Source organism: Calypte anna, chromosome 8 (genome assembly GCF_003957555.1).
Source record: "Calypte anna isolate BGI_N300 chromosome 8, bCalAnn1_v1.p, whole genome shotgun sequence".
NCBI classification, from domain to species: domain Eukaryota; kingdom Metazoa; phylum Chordata; class Aves; order Apodiformes; family Trochilidae; genus Calypte; species Calypte anna.
In genome coordinates this window covers 14547225-14574033 of record NC_044254.1, presented here as the reverse complement: position 1 = coordinate 14574033, position 26809 = coordinate 14547225, and the positions used below count along the sequence as shown (strand labels likewise).

General features: G+C 40.7%; 1 protein-coding gene across 12 annotated transcripts in view; it reads right to left on the bottom strand.

Moving 5' to 3' along the window:
* Positions 1 to 26809, bottom strand: part of ZNF644 (zinc finger protein 644) — an 89327-nt gene that overhangs the window by 45305 nt on the left and 17213 nt on the right. For 5 of the 12 annotated variants that reach the window (XM_030455145.1, XM_030455142.1, XM_030455138.1 and 2 more), the window contains exon 1: positions 10703 to 10846. The exons of 3 other annotated variants lie outside the window; for them this stretch is intronic. The gene's annotated coding sequence lies outside the window, so the exon portion shown is untranslated. Of the gene's footprint in view, positions 1 to 1169; positions 1217 to 10023; positions 10090 to 10401; positions 10516 to 10702; positions 10847 to 26809 lie in introns of those variants that run through there. 4 more of the 12 variants (XM_030455147.1, XM_030455140.1, XM_030455143.1 and 1 more) reach the window with 4 other exon arrangements.

Sequence of the window (26809 nt, the reverse complement as noted above, 5' to 3'; positions counted from 1 at the left end):
TACCTTCAATTCTTTTACTATTTGAATTAATTCTGCTAAACGTATGATATCCAATGGACAAAGCCCTTCTAACAATTTTTTACTAAAAAGATATTGGGAATTTCAGGTGTAATTGTGCAGTGTTTCATGCAGAGACTTACCTCTGTTCATTTGCATACACACAGTAAAGTGCATTGGTTTTTACTGCTTTGTTGCACCTGCAAATACATGTCTTGTGGCCTTAGTTTCCACCAGCTGGCTACAGCGATACACAACCAATAAACTAAGGCAGGGCATGCAGGTTCTAACAAATTAACTTAATGGTCACAACATACCCACTACAAAACAAAAAATCCTTTACATAATGTGTGTTTGGCCACTTTACCACCACCATTCTGATAATGTGAAATACCTTGACATTCCTATGAAATGATGATGTCATGATAAAGGTGCTGATGTCCCTTCATATGATGAATTACAGCAATGAATACCCTTGTTCTTGCTACAGGAAATCATCCTTCTGGTACATGTCTCCAGTTGTAAGATTTTAAAAAAAGACAACAACAAAAAGATTGCCACACAGGTAATCCTCACCTGTGCATATCCAGCCCACTTGGCTGTCCTTAGGCAAGGTGGTTGGGGCTAAAAGATCTAACTACAGCTGATTTGTCGGTATTCCTGACCAAAAGAGATTTCCCAACCAAACATTCAAAAGCAGTCCAAGAAATAAGAGGAGATAAGACATAAGCTCTAAACCTCGTTCATATGCTTTACCTTGGATTACAGAGATAGTGAAAAAGAATCGTATATGCCTGAGCTAAAGTTGTATGAAATCACAAGTATAATACCAATATACACAAAGTTGGCAGAAGCCATTCACATAATAACTGTGTTTCAGAATAGAGACACAAATGATAGGTTTTTAACCAAGGCAAATAAACCTACAGGCCTCCCTTGCACCTTAAAAAGCACATAACCCTGAGACAGAAACACTCTAGCAAGCAGCCAGATTATGTTACTTAAATTAATAACAAAGCATTTTAATACAAATTAAAGTGAGCACCAAAGATAAGGGAAATTTTGCCACTGTCCTGGACACCTACAGTTAAAACAAAACAGACACAAGAGTGTATCTTACAAAGGCTTCACAAATTCACATGAATGTTCACTAGTATGCCCCCAAAACTCACCTACATCAACAGAGGTTCTGTGCATACACTTAGGCCCACAGAGCTGCCTGTTTTCTTGCTGACAGGCCAAAGAGCATCCTAGCTCACCACTGGGAATTCTGCAAGCATAGAAGTTAGATTTTTCAAGGTCAGCTCTAGCATTTTTTTTTCCAGCAGTATGCTGAAGAAACTGTAATTCACACTACATGCTTAAAGAGTATCTGTGAATGTGGAACCTTCAAATTTAAGTGGATTAAAGGAGAGAAAGGAATTTTTCCTTAAATTCATGTAGTACATATAGAAGCATACCTAATTACAGCAAGTTTGATAAAAATGCCTAGAACTTACTCAATTCCTATTAATCAGCTTTCAATACCTTCAGAGAAAGTAAGAGCCATGAACTGCTCTCTAGAACTTGTTAATACAGAAATACATAAGGTAATACTGCAAATTTAAGAAATTACCTGTCTTTATCCTCAGATTCATCAAGAAAAAGTAGAGAACAACTTAAATAGAAAACAAGGTAAGTTGTAGCACTGAACAGGTAAACTTCCCAAAAACTGGACTTTAGAATACTCTGTACAAAAAACCCTAGGCTTTGGCTATATTTAAGCCTATCAGAAAATTGCTGGAAATTTACAGTATGTACCAGAAAAAAATGTGATATTTGTGTCTTTGTTTTTCTATGAGGGTTTAGGCAGCCATAAAACACCCAGCTTTCTACTGATGACAAGAATGAAGAGAAGGTGAGGCGGCTTTGGAGTAGATTTGTTTTCAGGTTTAGGATTGGGATTTTTTGGTTGTTTTTTTTACATTAGTACAGTTGTCTATTAAAAAAAAAGGTATGAATAGAAAAGTTTTGGTAACAAAATAAACAGCTTATTTGAAAGAATAAAAAATGTATTAACATACAGATTTGAGTTTTATTTCTGAATGGTAAAATTTTTAAGGTCAGAAGACATGCTAATGAATATGCAGTAATAGAACACATTAAGAAAAAGGAAAACCTCAAGACTGTAGAAACCAGGGCACTTTCCTCTGTTGAAAATGTCATTGCAGAAAATTACTTTAAAAATTGAAAGGAAAGTTAAGGTAAAACTGTTGTTGAAATGAAAGTGAAGTTATAGAGAGATTACTTGAAATAAAATCACCCTGCACTCTAGTACTAATATTATTAAGTGGAAGAAGCCTTTGTTTTAAGAAAATAATGGAAACCACAACGCCAAGAATTGCTAATTAATCCTCCCTCCTTTCTATTTACATCCTTTGAAAAACTTCAGGACCAGCTTACTAGCCAGACCTAAAGCCAGGTTGTTGAAATACATTAAATAGAACTACATTTAAAACACCACCAAACATCCTAAACATGAAAACAATCACCATGCAGAAGTCAGACAAACTCACTCTTCTCTAACTAAAGACTAGTCTCTTGGCTAAAAGACAAGAAAAAAAAAACAAACCAAACAAAACAAACCCACTCACCATTAATGCTCCAAATGACATATCCAGTATATATATCCAGTATCTCCATATACATATCCAGTATCTGCTGGGATACTGGAGTACTTTCTACACAGAAGTATAAACTTATTCTCACCAATTCCCAAATGGACACTGTCAAAACTTCTGAAAGGACTACAGAACTTTCATGTCTTCACAATTTTACTGAATGTCAATACATTACCCTAAATATAGACTTAATTTATAAGTTTGTACCTTGTTCCACAATACAATGATCTTATCTTGAGAAAAAAATGCACATGCACAAAAGTCCTGCTATGATTAAAACAAAAAACCCACTCACTATAACACTGCAATTTGGTTTTTGTTTTTGACATAAATCCTCGTTAGGCTACCTCTTGTATATTATCTTCTCTGATCATCTCTGCTGGAACTTCACTGAAGTAATAAAAAAAAAAAAAAGGAAGGTAAAATCCCAAGCCGGTTTTTTAGTGTCTAAAAGACATTTTTCAAAATTATCACAGTACCTGTACGGTATTTTTAGAAACTGTGACACTTCAGTTACAAAGGAACCTGAATGGTTTCTCCCAAGAATCATTTCTAATTTTGGTTCTCTCCCTTGTGCAGAAATATGTCATGCCTGCACATTTCTACTGGTAAGAAAGCAAGAAATGTAAAGAGCAACAGCAGTCTTAAAATTGCAGTAGATAGGCAGACCTGAAGAAAAGGTTTTTTTCTGAATAAACTATTCCTCTTCTCCAAGCCTCACACACCCCAGGAAAGAAACTGGACCTCACTTGCCCACCAGCACCTTCAGCCACATATACAGCACTGAGAATCGCAGTGAACTTAGCCAGTGAGTCTCACCACCAAGAGACTCTCATCTACCTTACTTCAAAACACTAACAAAATGAAAAGGCTGTGAGAATCCATGCTAGAACTGTTCATCAGCAAGTCTGCTACTTCTCATTACAACACATCACTATCATCCAATACATTCAAGAATTTATAAGGACACAGAAAAAGATAATCACAATCCCAAAGCCAAAGCACTAACAGAGAACAGGCCTGACAAAACAAACCTTCAGACCTTTCTCCAAACCAAAGATGTAAAAAGAATATATGAGACAGTATCTACACTCTTCTTTGGTTTATGTACTATACAAGCAACCCTTCCACATCAGTTTCATCAGCATTTTGGTTCAGTTTGTATACTAGACACTTAAGCTCTACTCCCTCCCATTTTCTGCAATGGCCCCAAAGCCTCTGAACTTTTTTAGAGCAGCTTATTAATTAACCACCACATCCCAACCTACATTCCATTTTTACCCCATATGAAAACTGCCACAATATAGTTTTGGGTTTGTTGCTGTTTTGTTTTCTTTTTTGGGTTTTTTTGTTGTTGTTGTTGTGTGCTTGGGGTTTTTTGTCTCTTTTTTTCTGTTGTTGGTTTGGTTTTTGTCAGTAAGTACCTGATTAGGAAGTACTAGATGGTATTTTGCTCTCAACTTCCTAGAAGATGAAAAACTGCTTTTGAATTAACTTGAGAGTTCTAACATTTGTTATATTCTGTACACAATGAAGTTATTTTCATTACATGCCACAGGTTCTCAGTTTTTAAGTGTTTCTCAAGAACAGAAAAGATCAGGTGATTTCACTGATGTCAACATATATTAATGGAAAAGTAAGCAGAGAGGACAGAGTATCCACTTCACTTCAGGAGAGAGGTGGGAGAAGCCCAGTGCAGAGCTGTCACTCAGTTGACAGTGACACACGGAGTTGCCCACTCCCTGTGACAGCATATACAGTCAAGACTTTCACACAGAAGACACACTCATAAGAGCTATGACATTAAAACAATAAAAAGCAGCACTTCTGTGTAAAGAAACAAAGTTATTTATGTTGGAACTTTTCATGCAAACCCTATCCCCTCTTGCATATAATGCTTCTATTACCTGGCCAACTTAAGAGTAATGAAAAAAAAAAAAAAAGGAAAAAAAAAACAAACTTTTGGGATAGAAAACATCCCCCTTCTCCCCACCCATCATCACAGGAGAACACAGGAGAATCCAGTGTATTTGGTGGAAGCTCTGAAGAACATCTCTAAGAATACAAGTTTCTTTGCAAACAAAATAATCATAAATACAATAAACATTTTGATAGCCTACAGCTACAGGTTGGAAGCCTAATTTTAGGATATAAATTCTATAGTTCTCTTCTGACTAAAAAAGATAATTTTGGAAAATTAATTTAATATTAGAGACAGTTTTCTAACACTGTACAGTCACAAAACTCTTCTATATGCTTACATCTGAACATACAATTATAAATATTAAGGACTTTTTGAAAAAGCTGTCATCAAAAACCATACCACAGACAGAACTCCTAGGAGAGCTGATAGGAATCAGAAGCAGAAACATTCAGATGATAACCACCCAGTAAGACAAAACCTGAAGTTTATATTTTCTAAAAAAAGCAACCTACCAACCAGAACACACTACAACAGGCAGCAAAATAAACAAAAAACCCAAACCATAACCACCACCCATCACCCTGCTGACTGCAGCCAGACAAGAAACAGATACCTACCACTTCATAGCAGCAGCAGAAGAGCAGCTTTAGAGCTGCCATGCTTTAGAAAGTTGTAACAACTTTTCAAAAGCAGTCCCTTGGCCTGCTGTTTTATGTCTTTTCCGGAAAGAAAACTTTGGAAGGAAACTCATCCCTTTCCCCATCAAAGAGCTGCAATGGGAAAGCAGATGGGATAAAGCATAACCCATGCTATCAGTGCACCAAAAAATTGTTCTCTGAAGAAGCAGGCAAGAGGGATTCATTACTACTTGTCAACATTACCATGATTTATTAAGGAATTCCTCTTTTTTTTTTTCACATCAAGTAAGAGCCTGTAAGTAGAAGTAAGTAGAAGTAAATTATACAAGACATATACCTTGCATCTTGTTTTACTTGTGTTCCATCACTTTATTGTGGAAAGTACTTTTACAAAGCAGTGCTAAAAGCTGGCCCAGAATCCAGGGAAGTTACAATGATCTCAATCCACGGATTCAGCTACAACTGGATAAATCAATAAGGCACCTGGAGTTCCTTCGATCCTGTTTCCCAACACGCATTCTCTCCCCACTCCTGTTACTTTCTGAAGAGTATAAGGTTATCAAGTATTCATTTAAGGAAAGCAAAACACCACAGTAACTCAAACAGTCACAAAATAATGTCCTTTTATTAAAAAAAAAAAATCTGTTTAAAAATATCTCAGACTGCAACTTCTACATTTTTCTTTTCACTTGGAAAGCAACACTGTCCTCCAGTCTCCAAAACTCCTAAGTTTTTATAACTATGGCAAGTATCTAACTTGCCACATGAAACATACTGAAAATAGTTTCTGCAATCCAACAACAGGCCAAAAATGCTCCAAAGCCCAGTAATCTGACCTTTATTCTGACTTGAGTATGAACTTTGCATCCTCTGGATTAAGCTTCAAGAAACACTGAATTACTACATATCCCATCATACTTCAAAGCGTTGATTATATGCAAGATAAAGTATTCGGTATCACTAAGTGACAACTGTAGATTTACCATTTCCAGTAGCTGGATTTACTTACACCTGAAGCCAGTACTTCCTGTACCAAAAGAATTAGAATTACACCAACTGGAGTAGCAGTTCTCTGCATTCACCAAGTTCGCTCAAGAATATTAAGTCAGTTAATATTTACTGTAACCAAAACAAAAAATGCATACTCACTGATAAGTCACTGTATTCCCCCCCTTTAGCCTCATTGGCAAGGAAAGGGCACTGCTGCAACACCTTATCAACTAAAAGCTGATGTGTACAGATGAACAGTGACAAAACTGCAGCACAACTGGATACTCATTTTTATGTGGATTATTTTATTTCCTTACTTTGAAATTTTAAACAACTTGCCCTCCTTTAATGAAGCAACATCACTTAAGTAAATACCACAGAATTCTGGGCAGACTTTGTACTGACATGAAATACTCTTTACGTGACACTACACCACATAATAGGTAACATGACTGATCCTGTGACTATCATGCCTTTTTCATTTTTTTGACAAAAAAAACACATTAAAAGTTTATGCAAACTCATTACATGGTCCTTCTGACACACAGCTGAGATTTGAGCATCAAATTTCACCTCACAATGTTCCTGTAGTGTAGAGATGCACTGCATGGTGTCTGGTTTTAAGTAGCCAGGGAGTCACGGACCACTTCCCACCCTTGCCTATCAAAGAGCTTTTCTGCAGTTTTGGGAATGTTTGCACAACTTTGATACCATCACTGCTTGTGTGAATTGTTCCAATTAACTGACACAAGTTTTTATTTAAGGGACACAATGCACACAGGCATTAAAATGCATATGCTATTTGTTTTGTTTTTTAAATTACACATAAAGGAATTTTTTTTTTTGTGGTACTCAAACTACGTGAAAATCTTTTAACCCAAACAACCCAGTAGCATCTTTATGTAAATTAGCCAGCACAACCAAGATACATAGTTTCCTTGGGTAACTTAAGTTCTTTTTCCAGTAGTTTGCATCTACATTGGGAAAAAGGAAAAGAAAAAGCAGCAAGAAAAAAGGTTAATTATAAAAAACCAACTTATATTTAGAGTGCTTAAGAATATAAATGAACATACTTTTAGAGAAAACAGATTTGGTTTGGTATATTTCAACAGGGATTTCTTCACACTTAAATTTGGGGGGCACTATTTTCACCTGAAGGAATTGGTCTTTGAAGGCTATGTCAATTTACGACAGTCTGAAAGTCACCTGAAGTAAAGTGCAACACTGTTCAGACATAACCTGGCTTTGTTAAATGATTTGAAATTTAACAAAATTTCTAAATCTCTAAATAGATAATACAGCATATTCACAATCCAGAGCACACAGCGAACTCATTCAATTTAGCTTAAAATAACTGTAACATTAGCAGTAGTGCATTTGGTATTAAAGAGGAAATTTTTTTTTTAAGTATCTCAAGGTAGTTCTCTAATAACTGCATCACTTGAACTTTGACAGAGACAAAAAGTTGTTTGAAAACACAAAAACATGAGGAAAGTGAGTTATGGCTAGCAAACAGCTGCAGCCAATCAGCAGCTTTTCAGACTCTTAAGTCAAACTAACTTCAGATGAAACTGCATACTAAGTGACAACTATTCTGCAAATTTTCGGGTTTTAAATTCTTGGGTATTTTGCAAGCTGATAACAAGCCTGAAAGTGCTTGAAATTAATAAGTGTAAGCATGCGTGTGTTTTATTAGTACATTATTCCCTTTTGGGTTCTGTTTTCTCCAGAAGTGACTTCAAAAAGCTTCAACAACACAAAAAGTGTATGCTACCAGGTTCTGATAATAGTTCCAAGTACAAGCACAAACTATTTCACAAGAAATGCCACTGACAACCCTAGAATTCAGAGTCTATATTGAAATTCAGCCTACACTGTTATTTTAAAGGGGAAAGCATTGCCACTATTGTTTAACATCCTGTTTATTCAGTTGCTGATGTTCCTGTTTCAATCAATTGTTGCTGCACTAAATAACCTCACAAGGGATGCTCAGAGTGATCAGTGCCTTTTCCCCCTACTGGGCAGGTCACTTGTTGAGACTTCAAAACAGTGGTATTCTCTTTTACTATTCACTCATGGACTGTCATATACATTTTCTTAGGCACATTCCTTCTACCTCTACTCCTTACAAACTAGATGTCAGCCTTCATGAAACTTAAATAAAATCTGAGTAGCATGCTTTTGCTGTGATTTTGTTACAATATTTGCCAAGTATTTTTTAGCAAGTATAAAAAACACAAAACACAGCACAGACACGAGGTAAGATAAACAAAAAAATATAGCTATAAAAAGAGAACTTTCTTTCTGATATTAACAACTCCTATACTTTCAGTAGATGTTTTTATTTAAAAAACAAAAATCCATTTGAATGAATGCTAGAGCTCAGAGGAAATTATTTTAAGAATTATTTTATTTCAAAGATTATTAATTTCAGATATCTTTGTAATTCTTGTATAACTCCACACAACATCCCTCTGCAGTTACACTAGACAGGTTTGCAACATCAGCTTTGATTATAAGTCAGTGTAATAGGATTATCACATTGCACTGCTCCTCCATCCACTTCACTTAAAGTCCTCTCCACTAAGAAAATTTCTCTGCATCTCTGTATTTTCTCTGCATCTGAGTGACCAACTAAAAGCCTCTCCAGATGCATTTTGCATTGTCTAATCAGTGCATTTTTCTGCCCTCTAATCACCTGCTCTGCACAATCCAGGTAGTGAAAAATTCTATGTAAAGGAATCACACTGTTATCAAAACTCTGAAACGCTTCACTCTCAGCTGTAAAGAATCTTTGCCTTAGAGATTTGTTCTGTAATTTGAATGAAATATTATTTTGTGATTTGTATAAAAAAAAAACAACACTGAACAAACTTCTCAGTAAAAGAAGTTCTATGGTGGAATTCCAGAAATGCTTATTAGTCTCTCAAGAGTGCCTGTCACTTGTATTAATCCATTAATGTAAACATGAAATGGTTTCTTACTCTAAAATCTGGTGCACATTCATTCCTCATATGCATCTGAGTGCTAAGTTCCATAACACAATCTTCATAATTAAATTATGTGCTAGAAGGAGGGGGGGCAGGAACCAGAGTATCACTGCAAATGAGGTTTTGCTTAAAGGGCCAGAGCTGTACAACACTGATGGAAACCTAATCATATTCCATGATTATTTTTCATTGTCACTGTGCCTTGACAGTTTATAGCCCATATGACTTCAACAGAAGTATTTCCAGTAGACTAAAGGTTACATGCAGGCCACAAGAAAACTTTATAGATTTCAAATAAATCACACAGGTCAGGATGATGCTCATCCCTGCAACCTCATGTAAGACAAACTTAGTCAGAGAAACCGACAGACCCTGAAGCAGCTGGGAGCCCGAACACACGCCTTCGATACCCGAACTGTTAAACTTTTCTTTTGCTGTCCTAAACCACCCCGGCTCCGGGAGCCCCGGGCACTGCAGGCATTGGCACTGCCCCCGCTCCGAGGGGCACAGCTACCATTCCCACGGCGGGCCAGGAACTTGCCAGCCCTTAGGACAACACCGTGTATTTCAGAGTCACCCTGCCTCATGCCAAAGAGGAAGGGAACGAAGGGAAAAGAGGAGACAGCGCATTTCCCCTGCCGCAGGACAGCGGCAGGCAGCCCTTCCCGGGAGAGCAGCGTGTGGACTGACCCGCAGCACGGAAGCGAGAAGCGGAGCGCAGGGCCGCCCGGTCGGACCCGCCGCACCGCCAGCCGGAGCCCCCCAGGGTGACCCCGGCCACCCCCGAGAGACGGTATCCTCCTGCCCCGGCTGCGGGGCATTACCTGGCTCCCGAGGCCCCGCGCTGCCGGCGGCCCGGCCCCGGGCGGCTCTCCCCACGCCCTAGGCCCCGCCGCGGCGGCACCGGACTGCCCAGCTCCTCCGCGCCTGGCAATGGCGGCGGCCCCGCTCCCCCCTCCCAGCTCCGCGCTCACTGGCTGCGCCGCTTCATGTGACCGCACAAAACCCTCCTCGGCACAGCCCTTTGTGTCCGGCCCGGCCGGGGCACCGGGGAGGCCGCTAAGCAGCGAGGGCAGGGGGCGAGGGGAGAGACGGAGGTCGGTGATAAGGAGGGCCGGGGAGGGGAGCGCCTCGCTCGCCCGCCCGCCCTCACTCCGCCTCACCACCACCACCGACGCTGAAGACTCGGCCCGGCCACTTACCGCGGCGCGGGCGGCTGCGGACGAGTCGCGGTACCGCACCAGGTCGGAGGCGGCCGCCATGTTCCCCGATGCGGCAGGATGGAGGCAGAGCCGCCCTCCCCGCCAACCGCCGCTAGGGCGCCCGGCTCGCCGCGCCCGGACCCGCCGCCCCCCACCCCGCCCGGAGCGGTGCGCGCCCCCTCCCCTCGTTGCCCTTCCTTCCCCACCGCCCCCCCCCACTCCGCCGCTCCCCCGCCCGCAGCCGGGAAGGGGAGCGGAAAAAAAAAAAAAAAAAAAAAAAAAGGGCATAACGGGAACTCACGGGCTCGCCGGGGTCTGCGTGACGCCGGGGTTACGTCCTGCGCGAGGCGTCATGACGTCACCGCGCAAACTTCCCGACTCCCCGCCACTCCGCGCGCGGCTACGCACACGCACACACACGGCGCCCCACGCGCGCAGGCGTCTCGGGGGGCCCGGCGCGCATGCGTGCGGCCTTCCCGCCCCGGCGCTCTCCGGCCCCTCCCGCCGGGGGGCGCGCGCCCCGCGGGTGCAGGTGTGCGTCACCGCCACGCGCCGCTCCCGCCCCGTGGGTGTCTCGGGCAGCGCCCCGGGGGCCCGGAGGCAGCGCCCCCCCGCGGCGGGGCGGGGCACGGGTCCGCGGTTCGGCAGGAGGGAGCCAGCACCAGTGCCCGGCCCGGCCCGGCCTCCCCTCACCTGCGCCCAGCCGCGGGGGCGGGAGGTGGCGGTGCCGGTTGCTTGGCGGTGCCTCTCCCGCAGAAAGTGGAAAACTAGGTCAGGTGCTGCGGGAGCGAAGGCGCTGCCCCGCCAGGGTCGGGCAAGCTCTTGGGAGAAACCGGCAGCGAGAGGGGAACGGGAAAGGTGAGAGCAGAGAGGAGCGGCACTGCCAGGGCCGTGCTGGGGCGGGAAGAACTGAGGTGACACCGAGAAAGTAGAAGCATTCGGTGCCATTTTTCCTTACCCGATGCAAAAGGACGGGGATTCAGAGAGAGCAGTAAATGCGCAAAGCAGAAACTGCTTTGATAAATATTTTTTTTCTTCTTCAATTTGGTAGGCCCAGAGGGATTCACACTAGTGTGAGAAGTTGGTTAAGGCAAGGTGTGAGGAACCGTCACTGAGGGCTCCTGAAGACAACAGATCTCATGAGAGAGGAGAAAACACAGCCCAGATAATTCAGAAGGGGGGAATAGGTAGAGCCAAGTACTGTCCATCCTTCCAGACCCTATTCCCAGAGGAATGCTGAAGCAAAATATCATAGTTACGTACATGGGCGCTAACGACGCGGTAATTCACACCCGACGTGCATGTGTCAGTCATACCAACCAAGTGCACCCCATAACGGGCTTTGGATCGGAGCAGAGACAGATCTGGTAGGGCCTGACTTAAGTAAGGCTCTTGACACTGTCTCAGAGAACTCTTAATTGACCAAGCAAAAAGCATAGTGTAATTAAATGACTCTGCAGTGGTGCAAAATGACACCAGCAAGGCTTCACTGAAAAACAGCGGGATAAAGCAGATTTGGTTCCCTGGAGGTGGGTATGTCCCGAGTTTGGTACCAAGCACTAATTATGCAAATGACATAGTACAGCTTGTATTGATTGGATTTACCAACAATGCCAAACTGGCAGAGCTGAAAGCATGATGCAAGACAAAAAAAGAATTCAAATGTTCTTGACAAACTGGTTGCAGAAATAGGATGCAATTGAATAAACACAAGTGCCAACTGCAACATTTAAGTAGGAAAGCAACAATTGCACAATTACAACAGATGAATAAACACCAGGTTTTCAGAAAAGGGGCTGGAAATTAGAGTAGATCACAAACTCAGCAGACATCAACATCACACCGTTGTGAAAAAAGCTGCAGTACAAACAGGTGTAAACAGAACTGTCATATCTAGGACATACAAAGAAATTTTCATTTAATAGTGATAATGCCTCAGCTGCTAATACTGTATATAGATTTGGGCTCTGCATTTCAAGAAAAATTTATTTAAAAAAAATACCAATAGAAGAGAGTAAAGGAAAGAGGAAAAAAAAATTTTTTTTTAAATACACAACTCTAGCTGAAAATAGGAATGCTTGAGATATTTTAGTCTAGCAAAGAAAAGACCATGGGGAAACAAAAAACATTATTCACTGAATCCATGGCAGAGGGCAAAAATTAACAGTCAAACAGCTTTTTCAAAGAAGATTTATATCAATAAATAAAATCGGTACATATTCTCTAAAGGGTTCTAGAATCTTCATAACTATTTTTTAAGAGTACAGGAAAATATCAGAAGCATTTGACTCTGCTGTGAATAATGGAGGAAGACTAGGAAATCGTTGTTTTCACCATCATTTTCTGTCACTGTATTACTATCTAGATATCTGTTCTGATAGAAATGAATTCCAGAGACTTTCAACCACTGAATGTGTTGGCATGATCTTATGCACAGGTGTAGATAACCCCTTTGGGACTCTTTGTCATGTTAGGTTCTGTATTGCTGTATGGCAACATATGTACATAATCAGCTAATTTGCTAATTTATAAATGTTACATGTCAGTCACTGTAATTTCCACATTTTAAAAAAATGTTTCTTAGTGCTCATGTAGCTATTGTGAATCATGGCTTTTGCTTTTCTTTGGTTTTCATGGTACTACAGAATAATTTTCCCCAGAATACATTAAATTTTGGGGTTTCTCTGGAGCTTGCAAGGTAAGGAGAAGGCAGTGTGTATGGTTTATGTTATGGGACTGAAACCCACCAAACTCATCCCATTAGATGACAGGAAGGCCATTAAATAGGCCAAGTTTTAATCCCCACTGAGTTAGACTGAATTCAAACTGATAGCCCACAGGCAATAGGCTATGAATTGCATTAACATTGCCCTAAAGCACTCAGTTCCCTAATGAATGCTAATGTTATTCTGCTGAGAATCAAGCTTGTTTTTTTGAAAAGATACATTTATAAAATCAAGTTCTGATATTTGGGAGCATGCACAAACAGTTTTCCACTGCTCTTAAACATGAAATCACCACCATCTTGTGCAGTCTGCAGACTTTTCTAGGATTCTGTATTGTATGTTCTCCAGGCTAAGCAAACTAAAACCAATAAAAGCATGAAAAAGCAAATATTAATACTACCCCTGTGCTTTTTGCTGAGTATCATACCTATTATCATAGGAAGATACTCCTTCCTGTGAAGGTGCTGAGACACTGAAACAGGATGCTCAGAGAAATTGTGGGGGCCCCACCCCTGTAAGTGTCCAAGGCCAGGATGGGGCTTTAAGCCATCTGGTCTAGTGGGAAGGTGTCCCTGTCCATCTCAGGGTTGGATCTAGATGATACTTAAACCCAAACCATTCTAGGATTCTATGATAATCAGTTATTACATGGTCATCATACTTAGGTATATTTTGTCCCCTAGCAGATAAAGCAACAGCAATCCTTGCTTCAATTCTGCAATTAATAGTTGAAGGAAAACACAAATTTTATAAAAGCATTAACTTATAGAAGATGATGCAGTATCTTATTATATTTTGTATCTGTTTGCGAACAACTTTCCCGGGGAATCTGCTCCACAGGCTGACTTTTTCCTAATGCCTAACCTAAATCTCCCCTCTTCGTTTTAAATGACTGCCCCTTGTCCTCCCACCCATGCAAAAAGCCCTACCCAGCTTTATTGTAGGCCCCTTCAGACACTGGAAGGTTGCTATAAGGTCACCTCAGAGCCTCCTCTTCTCCAAGCTGAACAACCCCAACTTCCTCAGCCTATTCACAGAGGAGGTGCTCCTGCCCTTTGATCATTTCAGTGTCTCTCCTCTGGAAACCCTCAAAGAGCTCTATGTCCTTCTTATGCTGGGGACTCCAGAACTGGACACAGTACTCCAGGTGGGGTCCCACAAGAGCAGAGCAGAGCAGAGCAGAGCAGAGCAGAGCAGAGGGAAAGAATCGCCTGCCTTGACCAGCTGTCTCTGTTTCTTTTGATGCAGCCCAGGATCCAGTTGGTGTTCTGGGCTACTAGTACACATTGACAGCTCACGTTAACCTTCTGGTCCACCACCAACCCTGAGTCCTTCTCCTCATGGCTATCCACAACCCTTTCTCCTCCCAACCTGAATTCATGCATGGGATTGCCTCGACCCAGGTGCAGAACCTTGCACTTGGCCTTGTGGAACTTCATACTGCTTGCATGAGCCCACTTCTAGAGCCTTTCAAGGTCCCTCTGGTTGGCATCCCTTCCCTCCATTGTGTTGACTTCACCACACTGTTTAATGTAATCCACACAATCTGTGGATTCAAAGAAAATTCCAGGTTTGCTGTGAATTCACGTAGCATTTAACGGCGACTTTTCATCAGAATAGTGAAAAGTTTACGTCCAATTCTGTCAGCACTCTTTGATTTCACACTGGCTTTGCTGCTTCCGCTTATGTGAAAAGCAGAAGCCTATACTAAACATTGCATGTTCGATTAAGACGACTTGAGAACTGGGATTTCACTTGTGCATCAAATAGAAATCTTAAAACCACCATCCGGTAAGGCATTCCAAGATCAGTGAAAGAACATATGTGGCCAGTAAAGGGTCATGCACTACAATTCCTTACAATTAAGCCACCTATTCCACAGCTGTCTTTTAATTTCCAGGAATTCTATCCTGTATTACTTCCCCACTAATGCAAACAACACCTAATAATAGTTTAAACAGCACCTGAAAATCTCTTGTGATGGGTTGCTACCCAGTTCCTCTTAGTCTTCAAAACGGTTATAAAATGCTTAAGCCAAAGCAGGCTCGCTCATGTTTAGCACCAAAATAGGATTAACTGAGACCAATTTAGAAACTCTTCATATAAACATTTTTGTAGCTGAAGCTGCAGATGAAGAGCTTGAACAGGTCTAAGCTGAAGCATTTTGAATGAAAGAAGACTGCAAATGCCTCCTTATAACACACACAGCAAAATCCCAAACGCCTGAGGGAAAAACTTTTTACTGATAATTTTTTAGATTTATATAGCACCTTTTATTCCCTAGGACCTCAAGCATTTCATTAACTCTATGCAGAAAGCTTCACCATGGAAATAAAGCAACCACGTGCATCATTCTTCGAAAATTTCAGTTTCAGTTGACACATTTCTTTCAGTAACAAAATATTCTACTTATCCTATATATAGCAACCAAGCCAACAACAGATAAAAGATTGTATTCCATAGTTTTGACTTGTACAACAATTTAAGCCTGTATGATCTTCAAATTAGTAATGTACTCATGTGATATATACATAGCATTTATCCCATCCATTTCCCCTCTCCATGACTTTGATCTCTTTTTATACTGTAGCCTTTGGTAGAAATTTTGTCGTCCATAATGTTTTCAAAATCTAAATGATCTTTGGTATCTGAATTTCAGATAAAAATGGGGTTTACAGGAAAAAGTAGCATCTTTTAGTAAATCCACTACTATAAACTGAAAAAGTAGAAAAGCTTTTGCAAACCCAAGACATGATGATTTTTTTATTCAGATGAGGTGGTTGTTTTACTAAAGTATGTTAACTTAACTATAAACTGTCTTGTCTGTAACCTTAGATACTCGTAACAATAAATACAAGGCCCTAAACACACACTGTGAAATATATTTGTGTGCTACTGCTCAACTTGCCACAGGCTTTCTCTTTTCATCCTACTGAGATATTTCTGGTTGCTTGGCCTTTCCTGCAAACATAAAATACTAATTTCACCAATATCAGCAAATTAGGAACTCGATGTACTGTTTTTTACAACAAACAGTAACTATTTCCATTGAAATTTCAGAAGAACTAATAACAGAATGAATCGGAGCAGTCTGGTTTTTTTCAACACTATAAAAATCTAAAGAGGAAAAATTACTTTTCTGAACTTTTTTTGTTTGTTTGAGCTGTCAAGTCACATATTGCTGACTTGCTTGCTTCACAAGCTCTTTTGAAATACAGTTGCCAAGGTTAATTAAAGAGGATTTTCAAGTCTTCAGACAGAACAAAAATGTATTTTTGTAGTATATACTTAATCTCTGCTATACATCAAGATAATCATCTTTATCAGTATCAACTAAACATTTAGAATTGCCAGTAAACAGATAAAAGAGCAATAAGAATGTTTTGGTAAAATTATACACCATTAAAACCTATGACTCTCTAAATGCCATGAGTAAGGTTAGTCCTGAAATAAAATATTTTGCAATGGAAGGCTATTTAGAAGGTACCTAATGAAATACACACCGTAAATTGCCTTTAGAACTGTCACAAGTATTTTAAATCCCCCAGCTAGGAAAAGATTTCCCACATTACAAAATAAAGACAACTGGCATGCTGTTTTCCCATTGCTAGGTTTCTATCCATAGGCACTACCACAAAACTAGTGTCTCTATTGCTCAGACCTGCTCCCCTTGGTTAGGCCTGTGCCAGCAATTACAGAACAGCTTTTGTCAGGAGGGCAGCAGCTCTGTATTTGGCCTCCCACAGTTGTCTCCTGTTTTCAGCCTCACCATGAAGAAGTGTTGTTGTCATCTGTTGCTGCTCAGAGAGGAGCAGCTGCTGGAGGAGCACTGTCTGCCTGGCACACGAGGCTCCATTCTTAGCTGCTCCTTAGGTACTGCCATTATAAATGTTATCAATTAACAAATCCGGGATTAATTATCAATAGTAATTCATGAACCTCACTTTTTAATGCTTATTTTATCTTGCATTATTCAAATTCACATTTAAAAGATGACAGTTAAGCCTACATCTTTGTTCTCTTCAGTGAGATCTGACATCTCTCTTCTCATGTCTCAATTACTGAGCCCCAGTCTCACAGAATTCAAAGATCACAAGAATGCAGATTAGCATAGGAAAATACCACCATGTATTACAGCACTGACCTTCTTAAAAACAAGTGTATTGCCTTGGAGGGTTGCCATTTGCATCATGCACAGGAAGCAGTAATATATGAAAATATGCTAAAAGTAACAAAAGCATAACAAATTTCTTCCTGAGACTTTTGATGAATTATCAGTTAGTGGGAGAGAAAAAAAGCTGTGGCAATAAACTGGCCTTCAGTAGATGATGGAGAGGACCTAGATATAATAGGTACAAATTATCATAGTTCTGCTTAACCCAGTCTGATGATTAAGTTCAAATTGTAGTGCCAAAATCACACACAGAGAGAAGACAGAGATTGTTACTCCAAATTCCCTGTTTCAGGTGTCACATTGGTAACCTCAATGTATTCCTGGTAAAAGACAAGGAATAAAAGAGTCTACCTCCTACCACCATCAGCCACATTCCTGACCTTCACCATGACTGCTGTGTGCTGGTGAAGTGTTACTGATGCAATGGAAACCACCAGATCTGCACAGTGCCACATTCTGGTCTCCTTCTACTTAAGTCTCACTCAAGTCTCACTCCCACTTCTCCCTATGCCCACCTCTGTGACAAGATTAGGGTCACACCCACAGCACCCATATATCTTGGAGAGATGAACAATATTAATGGAGGGAATTAGTGACAGTAATTCTTTCAGGCACACCCCATGTGCAAAACTGTCCAGTGAGGGTCACAGGTGGCACAACATGCATAATGTCACCTCCCTCTGCTGTCACCATTTCAACTCACTCACAAAAAGGAAAAGGTTTTGGCAGCCAACCCCCACCATTTCTGTACTTCAGTCATCTGGCCAGATGGAAATCAGGACAAGTGTCCAAGCGATGGACACTTGGTCTTTAGAAGCAAGTGCCATGTTTTAGCAGCATTTGAAAAAAATAAAAAGCATCTCTCAGTTTTCACCATCATTGGCAGTGTGTAAGTATAAATATATTCCAGGCAGGATTTCAAACTGCCACCTTTGCCCCACAACTTCCTACTGCTCTGCCCAATAGGCAATTCTACTTCACTAGGCTGGATGGATATACACCCTCTTGTCCTTATGCTTGACAGTTACCTAAATCTTGATTATTGTTTGTCTGTAAAGCACCAGAGGTTTGTGTATGGGAAGACATAATAATCATATTTAAAGGTGTAAATAAAGCAAAAAAGTCCTTTATTACTATTAATGTAGAAGTACAGAGGAGCTTATTTTGTGTTTAGGTAAGATCACAGCAGCAGAAAGTCTGTTTGATATGCCATACCTACTGTTTGTTTCTTAATTGTAAGGAGTTTGGTTTTGATCAAGACAATTAATTATGAATACAGCTGAGTTTTCTAACATCAGAGATAAAACTTAAAAAAAAAACCAACTACAAAAGCTTTTTTGGAGTATATTGTACTGTATAGATAAGTATATATCTTCAGGGCATGAAAACAGACATCTCTGTAATTGAATCCTGAGAAGGAGGGGGAAAAAACCTATATAAACTGTGACAGTTTTATACAGTATTAACAGAGTTAATAAGCAATTTTTAAAAAATATCCAATTCCATGGTTTTACAGAATCAGTAGATGGTGTGGTAGGCTGACAAAAATGAAAAAATTAAAACCTAGGGTTATTACAATGCAAGTTTTGTTACCTGGCTAACTTTTCTCTTTCCAGCCTCTCCTGGTCCCTCTCTATACCAACAGAGAGGCACATCCTAGCTCTTCAGCATGGCCACATCATTATCACTACTCTGCCAAAAAGTATCTCCAATGCAATGATGAAAGCTGTATTAAAACTCTTGCCTCTCTCTTGTTCATCCAGTATTTCTAGACTGCATCCCACCTAAACTCTCAGCTGAATTATTTTGAATAGCAATTCACTTGCTATTATCTCATTCAAGAAATAATGTCTCAGGTCTGGGATTTGCAGGCAGAGCTTGTATTATAATACTACTGCTTTTAGTGTGAAGCTCACAGGAACATAAAATGTCTCATTATAGTCTTGGTGAAAGAGCTGCAAAGACTTTAATAAGCTTTCAACCAGCCTCAAAGAAAGAAAATTCTAGCACTAATTTTCCTAGTAATAGAAATCTACATATTTAAAATAACTGTAAAATAGTTATTTCAGTATCCAGAAATGCATGCTGAGTAGAAGTTTCTCAGACAAAAGAAAGAATGAAGAAACTTCGAAGAACAGTCAAGTTCACTTTGAAAATTTGTCCCAGTTTCACAGCCTTTGGCTCTGGCTTCCAATACTCTCTTCAGTGTGTGGAAATAGACTCAGGTAGAGCTTTGGAAGCATATTTTTAGTTAGACAGTGTAGGTAATTCATAGAGTAAAAATGGGGTATCTATTAAAGCAGAAATAGTCTGCACAATAGTTTAATTTGGGGAATTTCAGCAAGGGAAACTATGTCTGAACACTGTCAGGAAGCACTCAGATCTGATGCTAGTGTATCAGATGCGTCTCTCTAATTCCACCCCAAACATCTTAGAATTCCTTTTCAATAAGTTATGTGTGAATTGTCATTCAAATATACCTCTGGCTTTAAGTTACAATGTTTATATTCTGCTTTAAAATAGCATAACCGTTTTTACTTACTCTGCCAGAGGAGAATTCTGATTTTGAATCTTAACATGAGCCAGATGATGGTGGTTTAACACTTCATACAGATGTCTTAATCAGCAAGTCATTTAACCTAAGGAATGTAAGACTGAGGGTACTTTTTAAAGTATCCCATTTACAAATAAGCAATAATAATGTTTTTGCCACATTGTATCTATTTTGCTTTCTAAAAAAGGAGTATGTCATCACATTTGTGACAGTACATGAGGAAGCACAGCTTTTAACAATGACTGTCAAAATGACATGCTGGGGAAAACCGTGCCTATTAGGATTAACTTAAGATAATGGGTACTCGCAAAGTATGAATTGTATACAATCACTTCCACCATTAATACATTATCATTTATCCCATCTTTAAAAAAAATAAATTATACCTTGAGAATTTTTTTTTCCTGACAGAGCTGATAGAATTTAAATCCCAGGCCCAAGGAAAGAGAGCAGTGGCTCAAGGCATGCAACACTCCTGTGCTACAGCAGGATAATGCTGAAGGGAAATCAGGCCAGCAAAGGCCGTGAGGAAAACAAACAGCCCAGCCCATCCTCTCAGGAGTTTCAGGTAGTCAACTGTCAAAGGTTGTGTTGATCAAACAGTCCTCCAGCACACTGGGAGCAGAGAGGCTGAAAATGCCATCTGTAGATACACACCGCTTTTGCTGTGTAGGACCCATCAGCAGGCAATCATAGTGCTTCAGAGTAGTCCAGGGCCTGATACCTGATGTTATCAAGAGGGCAGAGCTGGAAATGATGATGTACCTTCAGGACACAGAGCCACCATTTCTGCTGCCACCTCAGCCAGAAAAAGGTCACTGGTACAGGTTGGGGGGGAAAACTACTGGAAGAGTTCTTGAATGCAGAAATGCTGGGGAATCAAGGCAGATGTACACAGGCTGCCCATTTTGTGCTGTGTTAGGTCTCCAGGTCTCTTAGGCACAGCACATGAGGCACATGTAATACCACAACATCAGCAGAATACCATGTGAGACCTGTCTAGTACTGATGTGAAATCAGCACAATATTACCACAAAAAAACCACAACCTACACACCTCTACGTTTATGTAAAAAGCCACACTGATCACCACTCCTCTGCTTTTGCTGCAGCAGCCCATTGATGCCTTCCTGGGACAGCCAGCACCTCTCTGCTTGCTCAGTTGGTTCTGGGACCCACTCAGGCCTTCCCTTCAGGAAAACTCTGTACCACTCTCCTTCTGCTTTGCACACAATATGGAGAAGGGTGTCACTCTTCCTTCTGGGGAGGAAGGTAGCTGTTCCCCCTCTGGGTTAGCAGAAGCAAGAAAATCTGGGCTTGTAGTTTTGGCCTCCCAAGTGTGGAGGAAGACAGCTGTGAGAAGGCCAAAACGTTTGCAGGTGGGAGCCCAGAAGGTGGAGGGGAGGGGGCTGGGCTGGGCTGGGCAGCAGCCATGGCACCATCACTGCAAACCAGAGGGCTGCATCACCAGATGGTGCTGAAGAGCTCTGGGCAGGTGCAGAGCCACAGTGTAAGGGCCAAGCCATATGGCTCTGCTGGATAGGATGGGAGTGCTCCAGAGAAAAGCACTCAGCAGTGGAGATAATCCAGATTTTATGTGTGTGGGGAGAGAACAGAGAAGGTTTCTCAGGAACTTTCCCTCAGCATCTTCTGTGGGGCACTCCCAAGGAGCCCCAGAGTGCCCATGATGCTCAGGCCTTAATGTTAGCACGGGTGCACTTCTAACAGACCGAAGGCCACAGCTGGCCTGCCTACCTGTGGCAGTTCTTTTGTTCTGAGAGGCATGAGGACACCTCACTTGCAGGGCAGCCAACTGAACAAACCCCATTTCCCAGCAGAAGCAGGAAAATTAAATGGCTTGGGGAGTTCCCCACTGCTTATTTGGAAATTACCTTGGTAATTTGAAAATTAATTGATTACCTGTGCAGCTAAAAGGAAAAACAACCTAATATAAAATGCAACATGTATCAGTGTCAACTGCAATGTCCTAATGATGGAATACCATCTTCCAAATGTTATATGGTTTTCAATAATATGCCCTTCAAGTAGTGAATGAAAAATATCTCAACTCCTGTTTCATTTAATTTAGAAATTACATTTTTCTTTTTTCCTTTTTTTTTTTTTTTAATACTCAGATGGGTATGAAAAAAGTCCACAGAAAAAGGAAAATAAGAACTATCATGAAAGAGCTGGTAGAAGAATACAAAATTTCTCTTTACTTTTTACTTATATACATGTGACAGAGGGCTGGTTTGGTCCAGATTTCATCATTCCCTTCCAGAGTCTGGAAGACTTGCACCAGAGCTTATGCTTTACAAGAAAATTATTTTTGTTTTCATTTTATTACTGTTTAAAAGCACTAGAAGTTCCTGCATTTGTTTGGTCACATAATAGCAGACAGACTCTAAATTTCTCCTACACAGCACCCAGCATTGTGTATCAGAAAGAAGGCCTCAAAACTCCTCCTGCATTTTAATAAGCGTGTGTGTCACTTTGTAGATCAGGTTCCTGTCCAAATTCTGCAAAGTCTAACAACAAAAGTTGCCAAATGACAAAACCTATCAGAAGAAACACAGTAAAAAGGCACATCTTCATTTCTGATCCTTACAGCTTCAGTAATGGCAAGAGAAATGTCAAGGTTTCCAAAATAAAGCCAGTTAACCACTGTAACTGCTATTAAATATAAACAAGGACATAAAAATAGAGATGATGGAAGCCAGCATCTGAACATCTGAAACAGTAGCTATGTATACAATTACAGTTTTGTTAACATCATCTGCTTCTAGGGCTGTGCAGCTCCACTGGCTGCAGCTGTGCTGGGAACAGAGGCACAGACCTCTAGGGCCGACCAAATCTAACAAGCAATGGGGAATCCCAAAAGCAAAATGGTTATGTAGTGATGCTGTGGAATGAGAAAATGGACTGCAGAGAGGTGCAGCTTCACTGTCACACAGAACATACTACTCAAGGAAGCAGCAAGGACCTTTCCTGTCCTTCCCCAGTAACTCTCCTCATCTTAATAATGGCAAGCAAGCTAAATTCATGACAGCAGCTGGTTGTTTTAAAGGCTCATAGCCACAAAAGAATGGATTTGATCTGTTCGGCCACTGTGGTAATAAGACAACATGCAAGGGCAACCTAAACGTGGTAAAATCATGTGGGACATAATATAAAAGTGAGAACTTCACAGGCGTTAGCTGCCATGTTAAAATACCAGATTTTTTTTCTTGCACAGACATCACAGTTGAAGAAATTGATCATCCATGTGACATGGTAAATGAAGATAGCATATTCCTAAGGACGAATTATGGTTTTGTTTGTACACAAAAACTGCATCCATTTAATTTAATCAATAAAGAAAATAATGCAGCACGGCCAACATGCAGAGGGCAAAACAGCATTGTATGTATCTATTAAAGGCTAAAAATTTTAAAAGTTTTGTTTTCTCCAGGTACAATGATGGTATTTTTTTTGTCTGAACACCACATATAATGATCATGATTCTGGATGTAAGGAAGAAAAGAAACAAGACTGACCTACTGGAGTCTATGCTGGTCTTTCAGGCAGCTGCTAAAAGAAGCCAAACAAGACTGTTCATCTGCAGAATTGCACTGAACTGCTATCTGAGACGTGACAATTATTATACTATTCCTAGTGCTTCTTGCAAAAGAAATACACTGAAATAATTAATTGATGTCATTAAACTACCGTGGTGTTGAACATACATTGCACTGGAACATAATGAATGTTGACAATTCATTATTTCAGGTTTTATGACAATACCTCCATGATAAATATATCTACAGATTCTAAAAGTCAGATATAAGAAGAAGCCTGCACAGTATAAACTGCCACAAAACTGAAGACTTGTCAAAACAAAATGAGCTATAAAAACACTAACATTCAGGCAACGTCCCTCTCATTAAACACCTAATGATGCCACAGGCATATTAGTAGGGAAATGCTCATGAGGATCATGAGGAATTAGGAGAAAAAAAATAAATAAAACCCCTGCCCTTAAAACTGCTTACCAAGCTGTTTGTACATTCTGCCGCAGGCAGTTTCTTGAAAAAGATGGAGACGTGAATGGAGAGTCAGTGACTATCAGATGCTGCTGATGGTGAGGGCAAGCAGAACTGATGCTAAAAATTAAGGGCTGCCTTTTGCTTTCAGTTATGTCTCAACATTTCATAGTATTCAAGTGATTAGGTTACATAAGGCATTTCTCCTGCCTGTGCTGCTCAGCAGCCATATTCTCCTTTCTGGTATGGATTGTCTTGGGAAACTTGCCAAGCTGTGACAGAGCAGTGCATAAAAGGAAATCATGCACATAAGTGGGGGTGGGGAGAGCTGCAGGTGAATAGATTCAGTGCGGCAAAATATACAGTCTCCTGCCTCAAAAACTCAAGCTTTAACTGAAATGGGACCCAGAATACTCCTTTTTAAAAGTGCATAGGGCTGCCATAGACCCCAAACCATCCCACTCCTTTGGTCCAGGGAGGGTGTGAGCACAGGGCAGTAGAATTGCTCAACACAGCACTGGCTGCTTCTTTTGCAGATTGGAAGAACAAACCAGTATTTCCTCTTCAAATGCTGGTAAAGCTCTATCAAGTTTTGGAGCCAGTTCCTGCCAGATGCTGATGAACACCTCTATTACATTTAGGAAGGATCTGGACCTTTTAATTAAAGACAAAGGGAAAGGAGGGTGGACCTCAGCTTCTTGTAGGAGTAAGCTTATTACCTGCCTGCCAGGACCTGCCCTAAAGGTCAGGCATTTCCTATAGAATTCAGAGAATCTACTCATTATTGTTAATATTCATTATTTTATTTATTAATAGCCAAGCTCTCAGGTAGTTGCTGGGTTTTCATCTCTAGCCCTCAAAGTGCTTTACAAAGGAGATGATTATCAACTAACACAGACATCTGCATTTGGGTTTTGGCACATAAAGAACATCTCAGTTCACCTGTAAAGTAGACTTGCCAGTTGAGCTTTGCTCTGGCCACCTGCCCTGGAAAAAAAAAAATCTCTGAATTTTAAATTACTAGGGAAGGGAGAAGGATTTTCAGATGAAGTTTAGCAACACAAATATCTACAGGGGATTAGGCAATCTTGCACAACGCTGTGCCAGCTGGAAGATGTGGAAGTCAAGGAAACTCTACTTGAAGTCTATGACACTGAAGCAACCTCCAGATCCAGGCATCTCCAGATCAGACCAGGATTCATTACTACTGTAGATTACAGCAATAAGCACTTTTAATTGCTCCATCCTGAATACAAGATTTAATGTCCTTTTGCCATCTTCAGTTGTTATAGTAAAAGACAGGTGAAGAAATGTGTTTGGGCTGACGAAATTTTGGCAGTTTTGCACTGCACACAGACTAGGATTTTTCATTTTAATGACCTGCAGCTTAAACAGATGTTTTGCTTTAGTGTTTTAAAGCACTTCACAAAACTTAACACTAATTTATTCTTTCACAATGTGGGGAAAAGAGTGTTTGATATTGTCACTCACATAAGAGAACAATGTGAAAAATGGAAACAGATGTTTCTCATTTAAGCATGAATAAGAAGGAAGTGAAAGAAAAAAGATGATGTAGTAGTAGTGATTAAGAGGAATCTGATGGCTTGGTTAAGACAATTTCTTATGGATCTTGATTCAGTCCTGAAAGATCTTTCTAACAACTTGGTTCCTGATTCAGCAAGCACATGGAAGTGCTTAACCCCAGCTGTGGAGGTTGTCTCACATGCTTTATTTGTAATATTTTTAAAGGCTGTATGGCCAAATTAATGCTTTACAGTTAGAAGTTGAGGGATCAATAGCATTGTTCCTGTAGACAGTAAAGCACTGAATTCACAGACACCTAAATTTGAATATCAGAATAGAAATAAAGTCAAACTGAAAATACATTTGTTTCCTGTGATGTGAAGTGGTGCTTTGATTTTACCACAGCACAGACAGAGCATTGTGAGACCCAGAAGAAGCAACCAGGGACCCATTATATGTTTCCCACTGACAGCTCCAGCTTCCCCTGAGGGGTGCAGCACCCCACAGGAGGGACCTGACCCACTTTGGCAACCACCTCTCACCTCTGCCTGTCCTGCCAGAAGGAAAGGTCTAACTTCAGCTCTAGGTCCTTTCCCAGTAAACATTTAGTAAACCTCCAGTGATGTTCCAGGGTTTCACTGAGGAGGTTAGTTGAACATGGGGAAGGGGTATATATAATATTTGCCCCCATACTTCTGTCTGGTGGTGTTTGGGTGCAGACCAAAGAACACAACTTTATTGCTCATACTACTTTTTTTTCTTAAGCCTGCCTTGGAAGGTGAAAGATCCAAGCTGGCCAGTGCAGACCATCAGGTTGAAACAAGACTTCTCCCCTCTCTCCAGAGCAAAGCCTAGGCCAGGACACATGTTCCTTCCCCAAAGGCACCTCCCATGGCTTCCAAGGTGCCCTAGGATTTGCTCTTCTCTAGGGGAGGCAGAACAGCCCTACCCTACCAACACTTGCAGACAGGAGAGAGGTGCAGAGATTTTCCACATCACAGAAGAATCATCTTGGGCATTCCATCTTACACAGTGCCTGCTCAATTTTCACTTTTTGTCACCCCTGAGAAAATTATGGTCTCTCCAGCCTCAATGAATTATTTTTGGTCCATCTGCACCAGCACATTCTGTCCTTTCCATGGCAATCTAGTATCAACTAGCAGAAGCTGATGTTTCCAACAAGGATGAAAGGCAAAAGAAATGTTCAGATTCCCCATGGATTACAGCACTGTTAAAAAAAAAAAATCCCTTTGTTTCCAGAGGGACCATTGGGCAGAAATATAGAGCTGTATAAAATTCCTTTTACAGAGGAATTCTTAGAAGGCAAAATTGAAAACTAAGCTTCAAATCCTCTTGTTTGAGTTTTAAGGACAATACTTCAGTCCTAGGAAACTGGCACTTTTCACTCA